Source organism: Manacus vitellinus, unplaced genomic scaffold (assembly GCF_001715985.3).
Source record: "Manacus vitellinus isolate BGI_N305 unplaced genomic scaffold, ASM171598v3 scaffold_15_pilon, whole genome shotgun sequence".
NCBI classification, from domain to species: Eukaryota; Metazoa; Chordata; class Aves; order Passeriformes; family Pipridae; genus Manacus; species Manacus vitellinus.
In genome coordinates, this window is record NW_021939122.1 from 1364055 (window position 1) to 1382495 (window position 18441).

The 18441-nt window shown below is 34.5% G+C and overlaps 1 protein-coding gene across 19 annotated transcripts in view; it reads left to right on the forward strand.

The window, feature by feature from the left end:
- KCNMA1 (potassium calcium-activated channel subfamily M alpha 1) overlaps positions 1–18441 on the forward strand; it is a 458566-nt gene that overhangs the window by 136051 nt on the left and 304074 nt on the right. The gene's annotated exons all lie outside the window — the stretch shown is intronic.

The window sequence follows — 18441 nt, forward strand, 5'->3', positions numbered from 1 at the left end:
TGTCATGCTATTGGAAAGGTATTTGAGAAACCTGTAGATATTTTTCTATCAAACTGTAGAAAATTGCAATAGATTCCTTACAGATTACATTTTTAGATTTGTCTTTTTTTTTTTTTTTTTTGTCTCTTGGTAAATATTATAAAGTTGTTTTGGATAAGTTGTTTGATGGTTTTCAATTTGCTGTTGTAGAAGGCTGTGAAAAGTAACTAAGAAAACGAAGCCACCAGATGATAGGTTTACAGTTGCTCTTTGGTGTTTTTAAGTACAATAGCAAATTTTTAAGAGTTTTTGGACTGGAGAAAGATTGTTAGCCACTGGTTTAAATCTGTTGGAGGAGTTAGTTGGGCAGAAAACTCTCCTGTCTTTGAAGTATCAACTAGAGGAAGTACAAGAGATGGTACAGTCCATAACAGTAACTCTTAATTTCTGAAGCGTTTTCTGTCTTGAAAAATTATGTGAGCAGTGTGAATTCAGTAACTGCAACAAGGGACTGGAAATTTGACATATTTTCTCTGCTCAGGTATGACAGTAACTTTGTTGATTTTGAACATATAACTAAACTTACTATTCTTCCTGTGTTTCTGTGCAAGCTAGGATTAAAATTAATTATCCATGCCTGTAAAAAGTCTTTAAATCAGCTTTTAAAAAGTCCTAAAACCAGGATTTTAATTATTTAGTGAAGTTTTTTTTGTCTTCCAACACATATTTTCCAGTCCAAAATATATTTCTGTCCTACATGGTTAAATCCATTTAGTATTATGAAATATATATTATATGTTCTTTCTATAAATTTTGTATAGCCATACACACACGTATTTGTCTATCTATACATAAATTATTTTTACTTCCATATTACACAGTTGAAGATTGCATACTCCTGCATCAAAATATTTTTTACTATATAGGCTCTTTTCCTTAATGTCTCTGTTCTGTACTTCTGCTTTTTTAAAAATCTCTTTTGGACCTGATAGGTGCAGACAGATAAACAATCTGAATTTTTCCTTGCCATGCAGTCCATTAGACTTATTATGTATTCTCTTTTGGAAAGAGCCTCGGGCATCAACACTAGTTGCTTGTGGTCTCTTTATAGCTGATGGCTCTTGATATGAAAGACCTATTTTCTAATGATGCAGTTTCATTGCCTATTCAACCCCACTGTTTTATTTCTACAAATAAAAAGCCTGCCTGTGTGAGATCTCTTATTTCCCTTAATTGAACATATCTTGTGGTTAAAAAAAACATAGTTAAATCTGGTTTTATAAAACTTAAGTTATATGACTAGTTGAGAATTAATCACGAGTGAATTAATTGATATGGAATTGCAGGAATAAGCATAAGCTGAAGCTTGAAAGCTTTTGTTTAATTTGATATGATTTACAAGGGTTAGGATATCAAGAGTAGCAAGAGTTTTTTTAAACAATATCAGTGTGACATAAAATACAATACAAATAGAAATAGTTTATGTTTCTGATTTGCTGATAACATGTTCAGATTCCCAATGGATAAACCCTTATGACTTTGATAAAAATGAACCTGTTAGATATGAAAATGATTGTAATAACTGACAGAGTTAATTAGTGAACTGTATCTAGCCACTAGAAGGTTTAAATAATGTTTCAATTTTTGTTTTTTGGTGTGAAACTAATGTTTTAACCCCCAAACTTGTTATACAATTCAGGAACCTCATTTATTCCTTTGTGACTTCAGTGTGACTGCAGTTATTTACAAGAAATTCCATTGATTTCATCAGTAATACAGAAAGCATAGCAGAAACAGTTTTAAGACATGTTGGAAATGAAAATTGGATGACCAGTAGAATTTTGAGACCGTTGCAAGGTTAAACTGAACAGTTTTCACCACTTTTCATATTGTGATGTATTACAGAGGAATACTGTCTTGCTTGCCCACAAGAAAAATTGAGGGAAAGTATTTTAAAATATACTTTAATCAACTCCACTGTGCTGTTTGTTTGGTTTTGTTGTTTGTGATTTTGTTTGTTTTGTTGGGTTTTTTTTGGTTGTTTGTTTGTGGTTTTTTTTGTTCTTTCAATTTTTTGGGGGGAGGGAGAGATGGTAATTTTTTTAGTTTTGATGTCTTTGAGGTTCTTTATTCAGTGATCTCTTTGCATTAATTTATGCACCACCATTTGATATTGTTGGATTCAAATTTCAAGATTCCCAAGTTTTTCTCAGTAAATAATGGCAGTGTGAACTCTATGAGGATTTAATATATAGTTACCATTAAAATACTCTACAGAGAGAATTTTGGTAGGCATTTGCAAAGCCCTGTGTTTACCTGATGGGAACTTGAGAGGTTGGTACTGATGATACTATATCTCTCTAGACTTTTACATTACTCTTAATAGGTATTTCAAGCAGTTCACTTGATATTAAATTAAGACTTGCTCTTTTGTTCCCTTTGATGTGATAGTTAGCACCTTATACAAATATTAATACTGTAAGATGAACCAATTCTCTACTGGTTAATCATATCATTTATTGCAAATGAGGGACTTAATGGTTTTTATTATCAGTCCAGCAGGTTTGTTCTTAAACATTCAAAATTCTTGGTCTTTCCTGTTCTTTAATCTGGATCATATTTTCTTTTTGTGTAGAATGTGTTAGATGATATCAGACTTGGAGGTTTTAATGCTCAGTTCAAGGATTCCACTTCTGTGGTCAGATTGCCTACTTCCCTTTCAGTCTAAAATTTGTCTTTTAATTTACTCTTTTTTCTTATCTTAACTTTATAATGGATAAGAGGAGTAAATTAGCAGCAGAGATTGTTGTTTTAAATGCTACTCCACAAAATCATGATATTTTGAACTGTTAGGCTACCTCCAGTCTAGGGGAGCTGATTTGAGAGAGGAGAAAAGGGATCTGCTTGTCAAAGAAACTTTTTGTAGGAGGTCCTAATCCACTAAAGAAGAAAATCAGAGTTGTCTTCAACTGAAAGGCAATAATATGCAGGAACTGGATAGCATCTGTTTTAGTGTTTCTAAGTCCTCAGTAGGGAGATGTGGGAAGGGGGCTGGCAAAAGTTGTAAACCTTCTGTCTTATGCACTGGCAGACTATAGAGTCTAAGGACAAGAGAAAGCACTGTTAGGCTGAAAGATGCAGTTCATTTATGAAATTTGTTAACCTGAAATGCACTATAATTCTCATGCTTTACCCCATAAGCAGAAACAAACAATAGAAAGTGTATTTTGAGAAACTGTGACTTGCCCTCATCTCTCAGGTTAAAAAGAAACCAGTGCATCTTTGCTTCTCTTGCACCTTCAGAAAGCTACATACATGCCTGTTATTTCCTAACACAGTGCATTTTCCAGTTTTATTCTTATGGATGATATGAAGTCCTTTAATTTCTCTAACAGAGCATAATGTTATGTCCAAGAATTCTGATCTAGACATTAAAAGAAGTGATAACAAAGGAATACAGAAAGTGCCTCCAGAACATGTTATTTTGGTCTTGTATACTGGATTAGTTTTGGCATGAGAGACGTGAAAAGATGGTTTAACACTATAAAAATGAATAACTGACGAGAAAGAATTCAGCTTTACTTGGGAACCTTCATTAAACATGAATGCATATAATTAGTAACTCTACTGCTTGATCTTTCCTTATGTATTAGGTGCAAGGTATGTTTTACTTTTTAGAGTAGAAAGTTGAATCTTAAACTCTCCATACAGAAAAAATTGACAGGACTATGTCTGCTGTGAAAAGCAGTTAGTTCAAAGTGCCATCGAAACATTTTCAAGTATTGTAAAAACAAAATACATGTCTTTATTTGCTGAAATGTCTAAAAAGCATAATTCAGCTGACAGAAGTGCCAACAAATGTATTATTTGAGTTACCTTCCTCTGCTCACTTGTTTGGTTTAAAAAAAATACACAGTGAGATTCCTTAGGAAAGTGTCAAAAACCAGTTCAGAAGGAAAAAAAAATCTAAGGAACTGTAAGTTGGAAAGCATATTAAGACACAAATTTAAATTTGATTCTAGCTTCTGGGTGCAGTTCTGCTCTTGTCCATATCCATGTACTTCAGCTGAAGTTAGTTCAGTCAATCCACATTTACGTTGGTTTAATAGAGGACAGATGTACTCTGCTATATTTGAGGAAGAGCATGTTCCTGTCAGAGGGCCAAATGAAACTTTATCAGAACTGGAGACACCTTGTCTTCCTACAAGAAATTTAAAGACTAATATATGTGCACGTATATTGTTAATGAAAAAGTAATTACGGGCTCTTTCTTAAAGAAAGATGAATAGACTTGAGAATTAAAGAGAACGAAGCGGAAAAACTGTCCCACCACAGTCCTCCAGGGAATTTTCTAGGCTCAAGGTCAGATGCTGTTGAATAGAAATGAAATTCTGTCAAAATTCCCTCTGTCAAGTCTTTCCCTTGGCAGGACCAGATATGGACATACAATTAATATTTAAGAGTAGTAACGGTTTATAGGTTAAGCAAAAATTTGGCTGAAGCAGCTTTGCATGTGGTTGGAGACATTCTGATTTTTGCATGGTTCTTTATAGCACTTCCAGTTTTCTAGACACCTTTTCAGTGTTGGAATACCATGCTCTTCCTTGCACTCTGAGTCTGTGAGTTTCAAGATGGAAAACTGATGCTGGAAATTTTAGTAAAAACTTTCAAACTTAACAGTGAGGTCTTTTCTCATGTGTTTGACTAGGGAATTTCATTTTTATTTCCAAGCCTTAATTTAAACTCACTGTGGAAGCCCTGCCACTTTTATCCTTGGTAAAATTATACTGAGTAAGTAGTGAACTGTTTCTTTTCCCATTTTTGTAGGAAGATAATGTGAAACAGTAAGTTTCAGCAAAATATTGTTTCTGATACAATTCTCAAATAGTGTACTTTCTGCTCAACTGAAGGTCCCTTAAGTGTGCACATCTACTTATATGGAAATACATCAGTGTGACAGTTATTCCCAAGGGCACAAGTATATATACATGTTGTACTTCAGTATGTTCTCAAAAAAAAGCAAAGGAAACACAAACTCCTGATTGTGTGTATCTTCTTCCGATTGCACCAGGAGCAGGCATTAGCCATAATATTAAGTTATTTAAACTGTATGCATAGGTTTTAAAGTATAAAGAGATTATTTGGTTAGTGTTTGTTGGTGTTTTGAAGCAATTTAAGTGACAAAAAATTATTAGGTCTATTGACAGATTCAGTGTTTTATGAGAACTGTTAAAAAATGCAAGTTTTGTATTAAATATTGCCTACTTTCCTATTACTGCATGATGTATTATCTATTGGTCTATAGATAAGATTTTTCCAGAAAATTTTTTAACAGAGCCATGTAGAGACTTTTGTACTGCTGTCTAATAAAACAAGGTCCAGGGAAGTTGTAATGCAAAGCTTAATGCTTGGGGTTTTTTTCCTCAAAATATTTTCTTTTTGCAGTTATACAAAACAATGTTTTTAATATTTCATTGTTGCAGCAATGAAATCTTATAGTATTTCACTGAATGAAGACATTAGTTAGAAGTAAAAAGACTTTCTTGCATGGGAGGCGTATTTCAGCTTATTTATTGGTAGTTGAAAAAGTAGTTGTCCTACTGTGCTAAAGTCCCCCATAATACATTTTATAAGGAAAGCATTATACTCATGTCAACATTTTCTTTTAAAATCAATAGATCTGGTAATGTTTTAATTAGAATAGTTAATTGCAAAGCATTTCTTTTGAGAGGTACTTAGAAATAGTAACATGAAAAGACTATCAATTCAATGTTAATGTTATGAAACATCTTGACAACATAATGATTTCAATTAACTCTGACTGGAAATTTAACTTCCACTCATGTAAAATGCCACAGAAGAGAAGTGGCATAACTTAAGATTCTGGCAGGTATGTAACACTAGTTATCTGAGTTATGTGCATATAAGACATATCCTGGAAAACTGCTTCTAGATCGAACCAGCAACATTTGGCTTTTCAAAGTCATGTTTTATATGGTTGTATGCCACCAACTATGGAACACAGTATATCTTGTTCAGTTGGATGATGACCACAGGTCACTTGAGAATCACTGACTTTATTATTCATTTCTTCTCCCATCCCTCAGTACAATAGTCAAGAGTATGATGCCTAAAATATCTGTGCTTATGTATGTTCTACTACAGGTGCAGTTACATTGACAAAAGTTGTCTTCCCAAGAGAGTCTATTTCTAATAGCAAAAGCCCCTAGAATAAATGATTTTTTAACCAGCAAGATATGCTAATGTATGACTTATTATGGTAGAAATGATTCATTACTTTACTTTTGAATATTAAGATGGAAAAAGGGATAAATTTCCATTGCTTCGTTCAGTTTTAACACAGACACTCAGGTTAGCTTTTAATTTGAAGGAGAGTACGATGTTCAAAGCTAGCAATAAAATCCTTTTTCTTTTTCCTGAAAGACAGAGGTAGCATCAGAATTATGATATAGAGGCTATGAAAGTTTAGAAATATCTACCAGCAGAAGAAAGAAAGAAAAAGTTCAAGACTAAAGGTTCTCAGTAAATTCAGTTCTTCCCCCATATATCTTCCTTTTCATGTGTGCTTGGAATGTAAAGGCTATACTTTTTACTTATGGTTTTTTATATATATTTAACTGCTCATTTGTCGTATCACTCTTATCTAACAGATGTTTAATGAGGTTGTTGTTTTATTATAACAGAAAGTTTTCAGCTCTTAGTGTTTTACTAAGGCCCTGTGTGTGTCGGGGGGAGAAGGTCAGTAAAAGAAACCTTGTCTAGGTTTAGGAAACAAATCCATAAAAAACTGTAACCTTTTCATCATGTCTCACAAATCAGAACTAGGCTTTGCTAATCACTGCAAAGACAGAAAACATGAGCAGGTGCTTTCCTAGAGAGCTTTCAGTTTGATTAAGATGGAAAGAGGATATGAGACCCAAACTCAAATTCTGTGCTGACAGTTAACCCAGGAAGTCAATACCAAAATTCAGAAGTGAATGTTAATTCAATACTCTGCCTGATCATTAAATGAAGTTGATTTCCTTCTTTTAGTGATATTATATTACACCAGTTTCAGAAACTCATGACTACATTTAGTTGTTTAGTTGGTAAGACTATTTAGCCAAGTTGTCCTAATTGGAAGAAATATCACATTCTTCTAACATTCAAATTGTTTGTCTTGTAGTGCTAAGGAAAAGGGAGTTATGAGTTCTTTCCATTTTGAAGGAGACCTAGCACTGAAAAATAACATCTGTGATACCCCCTTTCCAGCTTTGCATGGCAGCAGGGATAATTTGGGGATAATTAGTATTGGCTTTGTTTACATCTCAGATGATTGTCTTTGCATGAAGTTGACTTGGATGAGGGGAAATACCTTGGCATAAATAGCCTGGGCACAATATTATAGAGGCTTTTCCCTAGCCCGTTCAGATAAGGTAACCTGCCTTCAAATAGTGTAACCTTTAAATAGCATGCCTGGCCAGTTCTGTCAGATTGTATCAGGAAACTCTTGTTTTGCCTTTGTTTGGAAAAGAAGAGTGATGTAATTGCATAACCACAGAAGTGGTTCCTTTTGTGTGTGTGTGCAACAAAAAACCCCAAACAAAAACCTAGTAAGGTTAGCAAAAATATTGTTATTCTCACTGTGCTTAAGTCATTTCTTAGGCTTAGAAATACAAACAATGACTTGCATCCTAAAAAGTTGTAAAACAAAGCCCACCAAAAAACCCAAACCAAAACAAAACGCAACTCCAAAACCTCCAATACCAAGCCAAAAAACCTTTGGAATATGATCCAGTAAAGAAATCAATATGAACATATATTCTTGAATTTTTTGCATCATCCTGCTGAATGCTTTAAGAAGACAACGCAAAGTGAACTTAATTTTGCTTGTAAATAATGTAACCGTTTGTTAAGTGTTTTAAGCAGTAGTTGTTATGACCACAAAGTGTAGAAATTCCAAGATTATCTATCCTGTTTTCAAACTTACCATTGCACAAATAGTTTCATGCTGTGTTGTGAAAAGCCCACCATAGGATGGACAGAGATGCTGAATACTGAGTTTGAGTGTGAGTTTGAGTGTGATTTTTGTAATGCATGCTTTACAATTATTTTGGTTTTGTTCCCCTAGTTTTCTTGTTATGGTAACAGTCCCTTTTTTATCCTTCTATATGTTATTTTTTAGCAGATTATATTTTAATGCTGAATTAAACATTATGGAAGTGGAACTAGCTGTCACCTTCTGTATGTGGATATGGAGCCTGTGGATCTGACTGCACTTGCTTAGAATTCCAGAACACGAAACTTCAATTTCTGGACTTGATGTTTTAATATGAGGAAAGATGTTCTTTTGATAAATTAACATTCTTCATCACGTACAAATATTGTGTTCAATTACAATGCCCCTTTACTAGAAAAATTTGCAAGGTATGCTTTGAAGAAGGTTGAAAACAATGTCATTTGACTGCTGCTGACTGTGCTAAAAAGGAGAACTGAATCAAGGATGCAGTATCTGAACTGAATCAAGGGTTGTCTTCTCCTGACCTGATAAAGAAAGAAGAGATTTTGAGACTTACTGCCTAGTGTTTCTGTTATTGTTTAGCTGACATACTGTGGTTGAAGATAATGACAGAAATATTAGTGGTGTTTTCCACCTGTTGGAACCACTTACCAACTTCAATAAGAACTTGTAACTGTTCTCTAAAAATAACTATTATTTTAATAAGTATATTACTCTACATCTGAACAAAGTTAAGTAGGTCTTTATAACCAGCTTTTAAAATATTTCAATACATAAAGTTGCAGATGAATTGTTTAGTCATCTCTGAGTAAGACTAATGGGTAAAACTCTGGAACAGAGAAGTTGTGGATGCCCCACCCCTGTCGGTGTTCAAGGCCAGGCTGGATGGGGCTTGAAGCAACCTGGTCTAGTGAAAGGTGCCCTGACCGTGGCAGGGAGGTTGGAATTAGATGGTCTTCAAGGTTCCTTCCAATCTATACCATTCTATTATTCTGTGAAGTATTTAGTAGAGCAACAGGTTATTCCTGAAAGCTGTAGATATAATCATTCTCTTGGAGGAAATCCTTCTTGGAAAAAAGTTCATGACAATTAAATTTCTTCAATCAGTTTCTTCATTCTAAATAACAAGTCTTTTTACTGATCTCGTCATTAAACAAAACTATTTTTTTCTGCAGTTTAATGGTTAATATTGTCCAGAACTCTATTATTCAGATGCTTAATCCTTCATTTGTCCCTGACAGGGTTTTGTCCTCATTCTCATTTCCAATTTGTTGGCATATAATACAGGAGAATTATACCAGATTTTTTTTTTCCTTCATACGTGAAAATTTAAGTTGAACTGTTAAATAACCTTTTTCTTCATAAAAAGGTATTTTTAGTGTCTTCTTTACCTTTCACATCCTGTGTTGTAATGAGACACATATTACCCCAGATGTAATATTAATGTTGGACACAGTTAAAATAGTACCACATGTAAAACAAAAGAAAAACCGATCCCCACAAAAAAGAGATTGTTTAGGGCACTTAATTCACTCATTTGCTTCTTTAATATAGACATATGGATAGTGATAATAGCATCACTCTGTGCTGTCATACCTCTCTGTATGCTCTATACTGCCTTATTTAGTCTGGTTCAAGTCACCCAGATGATCAAACGTCTGCACTTCTTTAGGGAGATAATTCTGTAATAGCTTGCAGCAAAGTCTGTAATCCTCAAACTCCAAATTTTATCTGCTGGCTAGAGAAATTTATGTATTATCTATACCTTGTTGCTAAGCAGATTCAGAGATTTTACATATTTTTATCTTTACATTTCTTCTATCATGTTGTAACACTGGCATGAAGCTAAAACATTGATTACATCAAAAATTGTATGTGTGCAAAAATATCCTAAAAGTCTTTAGGTTTTTGCAACTTTTAAGAAGACTTTTTGAAATAAAAGGCAGTTTCATTTGTTTAAGGTCTGGGGATACTGACACTTTGAACTGAATTTTTCTGTGGAGAACTTCTGCTGTGTTTACCACCCAACTTTAAAGTTTTAATAACAGCCAAAGCATGAATGCAGTCTTTAGAAAAGCTTTCATTGTGTAGTTTTTGTGCAGCACACTATTTATCTCCTGAACTCAGAGACAATTTGGAAAAGATTATACATTATTTTTAGTCAAGTGGAACATTTTAATGTGTAAGTGCAAAAGAAAAATTAAGGATGTAAAAGCAGTATGATAGTAAATGTTATGGAACACGAGATTTATGTGTTTTGTTTCAGTTTTCACCATGTTTAATGGTGAACTATTGTTCCCCAGTAGTTCTGTTATCATTCTGTGTGGCAGGATGGTAATTTGTGCAATATGTAGAAATTTGTGACAAGACATCTATCCTAAATAAGTAAGAGGAATTAAAGAAAACCTCAAAAGTGGGAACTTGTCACTTAGCTTTTCAGCAGCCTAGTATTTTATCGCTACATTTTATTGTAAATGTGCTTAGTGTGAAACATTGACAAAACAGCTGAGGGGAACCTCCTAGTGTTACAAGGAGGGACCAGGACAAGGAGTTTTTTTATTTTAGTGGCTAAAAATGACAATGAAATATATTTCAAGCTTATCCTTTACATGCAAATACTAAATGTAATGTAGTCTTGAATAACAAGGAATTTGAAAGAATAAATTTTAACTATGGCATTTGGATTCCAGTAAACAAATTAAATAATTTTAGCAGTACATTTAGGACAACGCATAGTTAGAAAACCTGTCTGCCTACACTAAGATTTCTTTTACTTGTAGTCTGTTATTTTCATTTGTACAGAATTAATTTTGATTGGCAAAGCATGGAAATTTTGAAATTATTTTTTTAAATAAGGCTTAGATGTTTATAAACTCTTTATGTCCTTTAGATTTTTTTCTCAACATTTGATTTAGTTGGTAGTCCATTCAGATAACCAAAAGTAGAATTCCCCTATTGTAAATTGTAGGCTTTAAGGAAATTAATGACGGTACCTGGTACTATGCCAGCATTACTTGCTAATTCATTATTTACTACTTCATTGTATGCAGAGAGTAATGTTAGAATTTCTAAAAGCAAAATTATCTGAACTCTGACAGAAATATTGCACAGCAGAAGTATTGCATAATTGTCTCAAAACAAGTTCTTAAGCCACTGAGACCTACTGCCTTGCATTAGCAGAGTTACCCCCCTCAAGTAATCTAAGTTCCCATGACAGTACTTCCCTGGACACACTTTCCATATTTTTCAAACACCATATTTACTTTGCTGCAAGAAGCATAAGTCCAACATTTCATTCTTTTGCTTTTATCTATTCATACTTTTCATAATTTTTTTTTTTCTGTCAGGGGAGTCCCCATCTTATTCTGTTTTATCTACTTTGGTGTTATACTTCTTTAAGCTGCATTACAAAATTTTGTTACTGTTTCTCTTTTGTTCTTTTTTTCCTTTAAAAAACCAAAATCTAACCTTTTTTTTTTTTTTTTTTTTTAACTGAATATGGAAGTCCTGGAACTGAAATACAGTAGAAAGTTCTAGTTGTGAAGCTGCATAACTTCCTTCTAGACTGAAAAAGAAGTTTGAACACCTTTAAACATTTGATATACGGTTGTTTGTCTTGGGTAGATATGGACATGGGGAAGATATAATGAGGAAAGGTGATTGAACTTGCTAGAGTGGCAATACTTGATGGCTCAGTAAAGACTAATAAGTGATGGTTATAGGAAGAAAAGCCCAATCTTATTTCTCTGGGCTTGTCCATGTGCTCGTTCATTGTGCTCTGTTGACAGGGCCACCACCCACATCAACGAGCCCCATCAATCCTGAGACCTTTGCAAGACTCATGGCTAGTTGCACAATAAAACTTGTCACATTTGACCCCTATTGCTTTTTGAACCAGTGGACTTGTCAGGGGTAAAGGAAAAGGGGGATTGTCCTTCCAATTGAAAACACTTTTTTAGAAAAACAAGTGTAATCTCTGTTCTAATTCCATGGTGATTTTCTTGGACTGCATGCAGGTGATGCTACAAACATGTAAAGCACACATGTATTTCTTCCTGTTTGGACTAATTTACAAAATACTGTGCAATTTCTGGAATATGTTGCTTTATATGCTTTCCATTCTGATTTCACATCTTCAGTGAAAGTCATTTAAATATTACAGCTTATTTATTTTTCAGTTTGTGAACAGCTGAAGCATCATATCAGTTCCAGCTCCTGCAGTCTACCTTTTTTCTATCTTGACAAATACGTAAATATTTTCAACCTGTTTACTTGGCATTTTTAATGTTAGAGGAGGAAGGCAGAATTAGAAGCAAGCCTTTAATAAGATTCTTAAAATTAAAAGCTTATACTGTCGCATTGTTTTCAATTTCTGATTAGCATTAAAGATTTATTATGTTTCTGAGTTGGCAAAAAATTTTTACATTATGCTGAGTTCATTTGGATCTTGCTGCTTGCTGTTATGAAACTAAATTGGGCTTGATTCTTTTGATTATCAAAGCTGAGGTGATTATTTTGAGGTGCAAATGCAAGTAATAGATACTGCACTGAAATTCCTGAGTAGGAAATTACATCATCAAGACAGGATGTGTTAGTGGCTAACTGAGATAATGTGTATGTACGTGTGTGCATATGTATGTGTTTCTATTCATAAGCATCTTAGAAGAATATCTGTGTGAATATGTATATATTACATATACAAAGAATTTATCTGTGGCATAAGACTGCAAATTGGGATGGACTCTGCCACTGATGCAATGTCAAACACTGATCTTGCATGTCCTTTGTCTCCCATTTGTAAGTGGAAATTTTGGCTGATACCCATCCACTGTATGTTGAACTGGATAGTTCATCACAGTCCCTTCACTGGCTAGCAGAACTGTCTTGGGTAGGAATGAAAACTGAATATCTCACATATGAAAGAATATATTTAATATCTGAAAGTCCATTTTACTGCAGAACTCCTTGTTTGCACATGGTGCCATATAAGAAACTGGGCATTTTCCTGTTCTTTCTTAAGTTGAACTGATAAGAACTTATTCTTGTCACCATGTGCCTAAAAATATGTCTAAAATCTTTGAAGGTGTCCCCCAAAAGTATAGATAGACTCATGGCAAAACCCATTTGCACCTTACTTTGTAGTAAGTTGCAAAGTAAGTATGTAGTAAGTATGTTCTTCTTAACATACCCAAATATTCAGAAGAATCTCAGCTTGCCTATATGATATAAATTATTTTGGATTTTTTCCTGGAAATCAGAAGGAATACCACCTCTCTAACTTCACTTTAAGCAAAATGTAAGATGTGATGATGTAAAGAGGATAGCCTGATTCTGTGATGTACCTGGTAATATCCCTCATCTTTAGTCTTCAATACCCTCTGTTCGTTTTAAGTATCTTTTATCAATTTGAAGTGACTCCAACTAAGCTGTAGTTTAGTTCCCTTCAACTATTTCAGAGGCAGTTGACAAATGAAGAAAGAAGAAAAACCCCAAGAAGTTTCCCTGTGCAGTAAAAATCCTTTTTTTGTCCAGGGTTTCGGAAAAAAATGTTACAGGGAAACATGATTATCCTTTGACACCTTTGTGAGACAAATCGAAGATGCATGGAAAAGTATAACCAGCCATACAGCTTGTACTGGGATTTATACAGGAGTCCTATTAAATTCATTTTGACTGTAGTCTGAGTAGTCCTGTTTATATCTCTAATGCCCACATCCACCCCTTTCCTTTCCACAAAATATTATTAATTATATGAAATACAAATAAATCTTAATTTTAATTGTGTGTATCTCTGGATCCAAGGAATTGATGTTGATTTAACTTACTTGACATTTAGTTTAATTTAATTATGGGAAGTCTCTGTTGGTAACTATCAGAGAATGTACATGGTTGCCTCATTATCTTCCTGTGATAGTATGTGGCTGTTGTGTTTGCTCATTCTCTTGATGCTTGTTTACTCATGACCCTCAGGGAAAACCATATTAAATAATTCTGCAGTCATTTTTCCAGAAACGAAAAAAAAAATTAGCCTTTTCCTGTTTTCAGTGCTGACAAAAGCCAGTGAAATTAAGCTACTTTATTGCATGACTTCAACATAACTGGAATATATTGGTTTGGATTTGGAAATCCCACCATAAGTTATTATGAAACAAGGATTTCTAGAAACGACATCCATCCGGAAGTTGATATTTTCATATGATATATAAACAACATCAGAGCTGGTTTTGGCAGTCACTAAATCACGGTGCTTTGGAGTTCCATGGGGAAGCTGCAGCACTCTGCAGCAGCCACATGTGGGTGGCGTGGTGTGGGAACAGAAAGCTGTAGTGAAAGAAAAGCTAATGCTGCATTGGTTCTCATGTAAGAAATCTGTACCAGGGTACCTCTCTAAGAGGCTGAGCCTAGTGGAACCACTGTCTTTCCTGTGATTTCTCTTGGATTGCAACACAGCACAAAGCCTTTCAACAATTGGAATATGGCTGCCTGATATTCCAAGGTGACTCATGAACTGATTAAACAGAGATAGAGAGGGCTGTTCTACTGATACAGTAATTAGTGTTTCCAATTATTGCAGTTAAAACTCACATCAGTGTCAGGAAGCAAGTGAGTAGTATGACATCATTACAGAACAATTAGAGGCACACAAACATCAGCATTTGTTACACACGCATCTGTATCACATGGAGTATATTTACTTATTTAAGATATTTTTAATTTCAGGATCCTTTCAAGAGCTGAGGATCTGCTCTTGTTCACATCTTGTGGCACTATAAATCTTAATTAATTTGATTTCAAAGAAGTTTGAGTTGTATAAAACTAGGTCAGTATTAGAATATTACTGAAACAATAAATTAAAAGATTCATATATATAGAAAAGCTCAGTATATGCAGCATATCCAAACAATGAGCTTGCAGCTTGAATTCAGATATGAAATTTAGAAAACCAAGCATGTTTAGCTGGTTGCTTTTGAGGAGCCAAAACTTCCTACGTTGCTGACCAAAATTCCACCTGTGGCTCATTTGCTTTAGCCCTTTCTTGAAATATTCAAGTAGTCTTGGTCTACAGCAGGTATCTCATATTAGAACATGATTTAGAGGCAGATGAAGAAATTTTTTAGATGAAAATGTTAATTTTAATTTTGGTTCCTAAGACTGAATGCTTGCATAGAATTGCTGTTACTGTGTTTTTATTGAACATTTTTTGTCATAATTAAATAAGAAATATAATGGTGCAGCTAGAGATCAATTTGCAATTTTAGTGCTTATTATTAGAACATCTGTTATAGACAGTTATGTATAGATATGATTATATCAGCAATCTCTTTTGTAGTTCTAAGATACGTAACCCTAATTGCACTTGCCCTCTAAAGGGAATGGTTGGTGGAAGAGAAAAAAAAACCAAAACCCCCCAAAAAATACTAAACATTGCCAATTAGTGCAAGAGGTGACACCAGCCTTTTTAGCAAATCAGGATGTGATTGTGGGCTGTAACAGAAAATTAATATTGTCTCCTTGAGACTTGCAGTGCAGTTTGTGGGGATTTGTTTATTTTTTCTTTTAAGATGTAAAAGTAAGGATACATTTGTTCTGTGTGGTATACTATCATCCTTGTAAAGAAACAGAACGGGTTTTTCCATGTGCATTTCCTGAATATGAATTTCCATTTAATATGGCCCTGTTCTCCACACCTTCCCCCCAAAAAGGTGCAAAACCAGCACACCCAAACAGCAAATCCAAGCAAAATCTCATTTTACAGTGTGTTGGTCATTAAAATTTACAGTGTTTGCAATGACCAGAAATCCTAGATCTTGCCTAATTTCTTTCATGATGACGTAAAATCTATGTATGGACTACATTCTAGATGAATACAGGTGAGCACGATGGTCACAGGATGCAGCTTTGTGCCCTTTTTGTGGTCCTTAGAGGCAACACATCCTGTCTGTTTCTGACAGCTGTGAGGTCAGGAAATTAAAGAGTCTCATAGTTCTCTTGCTTTCAACACCCTTGAATAATGTTTTCTCACACATCACTGGACCCTGCTTCTCTCCCTGTGGCAGGCTGCAAAATTGTTGATAAACTCAGTGGGGATCACATCTATGCAAAGATTTCATTTGTTGGAAGAGAGCTTTGTTTATATGTACACAAATAAGAGTTCTTGTAAGGGATGAGTAAAATTGTTCCTTATACCTATGCACCTCAACTTTGAGTACAGTGAGTTAAGTCATGTACAAAACTTGGATGAAGGAACGGCAAATAATTTATCTATCCCCCATTCCTATTTGACAAACAAAAACAGACTGAAATGTTAAGGGACTTATGAGGATTCATTAGACCGGCCCTTGGCCATTCCTTAAAGGAAAATGGGATGAAGTTCAAGGCAAGCAGTGCTCTGTTTCACTTGGGCATGTTTTTTTACAGACCTTTCTCTTCATCACATAACTTCTACCTTGGTGTGCCCAGGACCAGAATAACAAGAGATAGCCTCCAACTGAGAGGGATATTTTGACAGATGTCTCATCTAAAATTGTACTTTTATTAGTAGTGTTAGCTTTTCTATTAGTGGAGAAAGTAAAGAAACTGATAGGCTGGCAGGGAATTCATACTATATTGTTTAAACTATAGCAATGTGACCAGATTTCATGGTGTGTCCCTTTCAGTAACTATTAAAAAAAAAAGAAAAGCCCACCAATTAATCTTCTAAAGCAACTGCCATGAACAATTAGCAGTGTAAATCACTACTGCTGTAATGCCTCATGTTTTTGTTGGTGAAAGAGTAGTTCTGTGTAAAAGCTGTCTAGAGTGACATAAAGCAGGAATAAAAAGACATAAGAAAGAAACCATCAAAAAACAGTCAGGCTAGAAGGACTAATCCAGATTATTTCTTGCCCACAGACTATCTGAATAATAGATATGATCATTTCCTACTGCTTTTTACAGGGGGATGATTTTTCTGTTAGTTTGCAGCTGAGATTACTTCTGAGAAAAAGGGTCTCTGAAAAAGAGAGGGTTTAAAGAGATCCCTTTTCCAAACTCGTGCAAAACAGTTCTTGGGTACTGGCCAACAGTGTTGCCAACTTGGTATTTTACTGTGTTTTGTAGTTTTGTTTTTGAAGTCAGGAAGCATTTCACCATAATAGTTGACAATATCTAAATCCTAGGGCTCAATACTGGGATTTGTATGTTTGCAACTGGTGCAAGTGTTCTGAACTCCACGAAAGCCATTCTGTTCTCATTTTCAGATTGCTTATAAAGGAAGTAATTCCATATTGCTGTAATTTCAGAACTTTTCTGGCTTATATTATGAGGGACTGTCGACTATTCCATTGTTTTGATGATTTAAACCACCAGCATTTTGCAGATCCCTCAAAATAAATCAACTGCTTGTATATGGTCTGAAAATGTCCCTCATTACTTATTAGTGTGAGGTTGTCTTCTAACATCATCCTACCAGGAGCACATTAGAGATCCTGTATTAGTCCACAGTGTAATGTGCTAAATAGTGCATTAAAAAGCCACAACATAAATGGTAGTCCTTCATTAGTAGTATTTCACTATTTTAGAACAAATTCAGTTTTGTATTGCTACTTGTCACTGAGTGCCATAATTTGATCCCTACTTCATTAGTCCTCCATCACTGGCACTGCTGACAATGATTGGCACAATGCAAAGAGATTATTGTACGTGTTTCATTGAAACATTAAAACACATTTAAGTTTGGGAAACACAGTTCTCTAAAATGCACATATAGTCTCTCTGAAAATTAACCACCTTTTCAGTATGTCAACCTCCAAATGTTTTTCTTGTAATTGTGTTATTAAAAAGTAATTCTTTTAATCCAGCATTATGGCTATATATATGTATGTGTATACACATCTACACAGAAATACATGCACATTGGGAGGTATTTAAAAGACCTGTATATTTGGCAGTTGAGGACATAGCTTAGTGGCTGACTTGCCAGTGTTAAATTTATAGTAGAACTTGATGATCTTAAAGGTCTTTTTCAACCTAAATTTAGGTCTTTTTTCAACCTTAACGATTCTGTGATTCTGTGATTATTTCTGAGGGAGGAGTGTTCCACTCTTGACACACTGGTATACATGTACAAATCACCAGATGTTATTAACTTGGGGAAGGTTAGGCAATGCCAATATTGCTGTTCTTTCTGAAGATATCACACAGGATGAAAATTGTAACAGCTGAAAAGTCTTGTTAGGAGAGAATGCTTTGTGACTATGCTGGACAGCATTGAGCATACTGGTAAGACAAGATTCATCAAAAACTCTGTGATAGTAAAGGAAGATTCCTCAAATATTCACTCTTCCACTTCTATTTCATCATTAGTTTAAAGCAAATGTGGTGTTGCTTGCAGACAGCCAGATAAGCAAAATATCTCTGTTAAGCCGCGTACTAACAAACATCTTAGTATATATAACATTGTA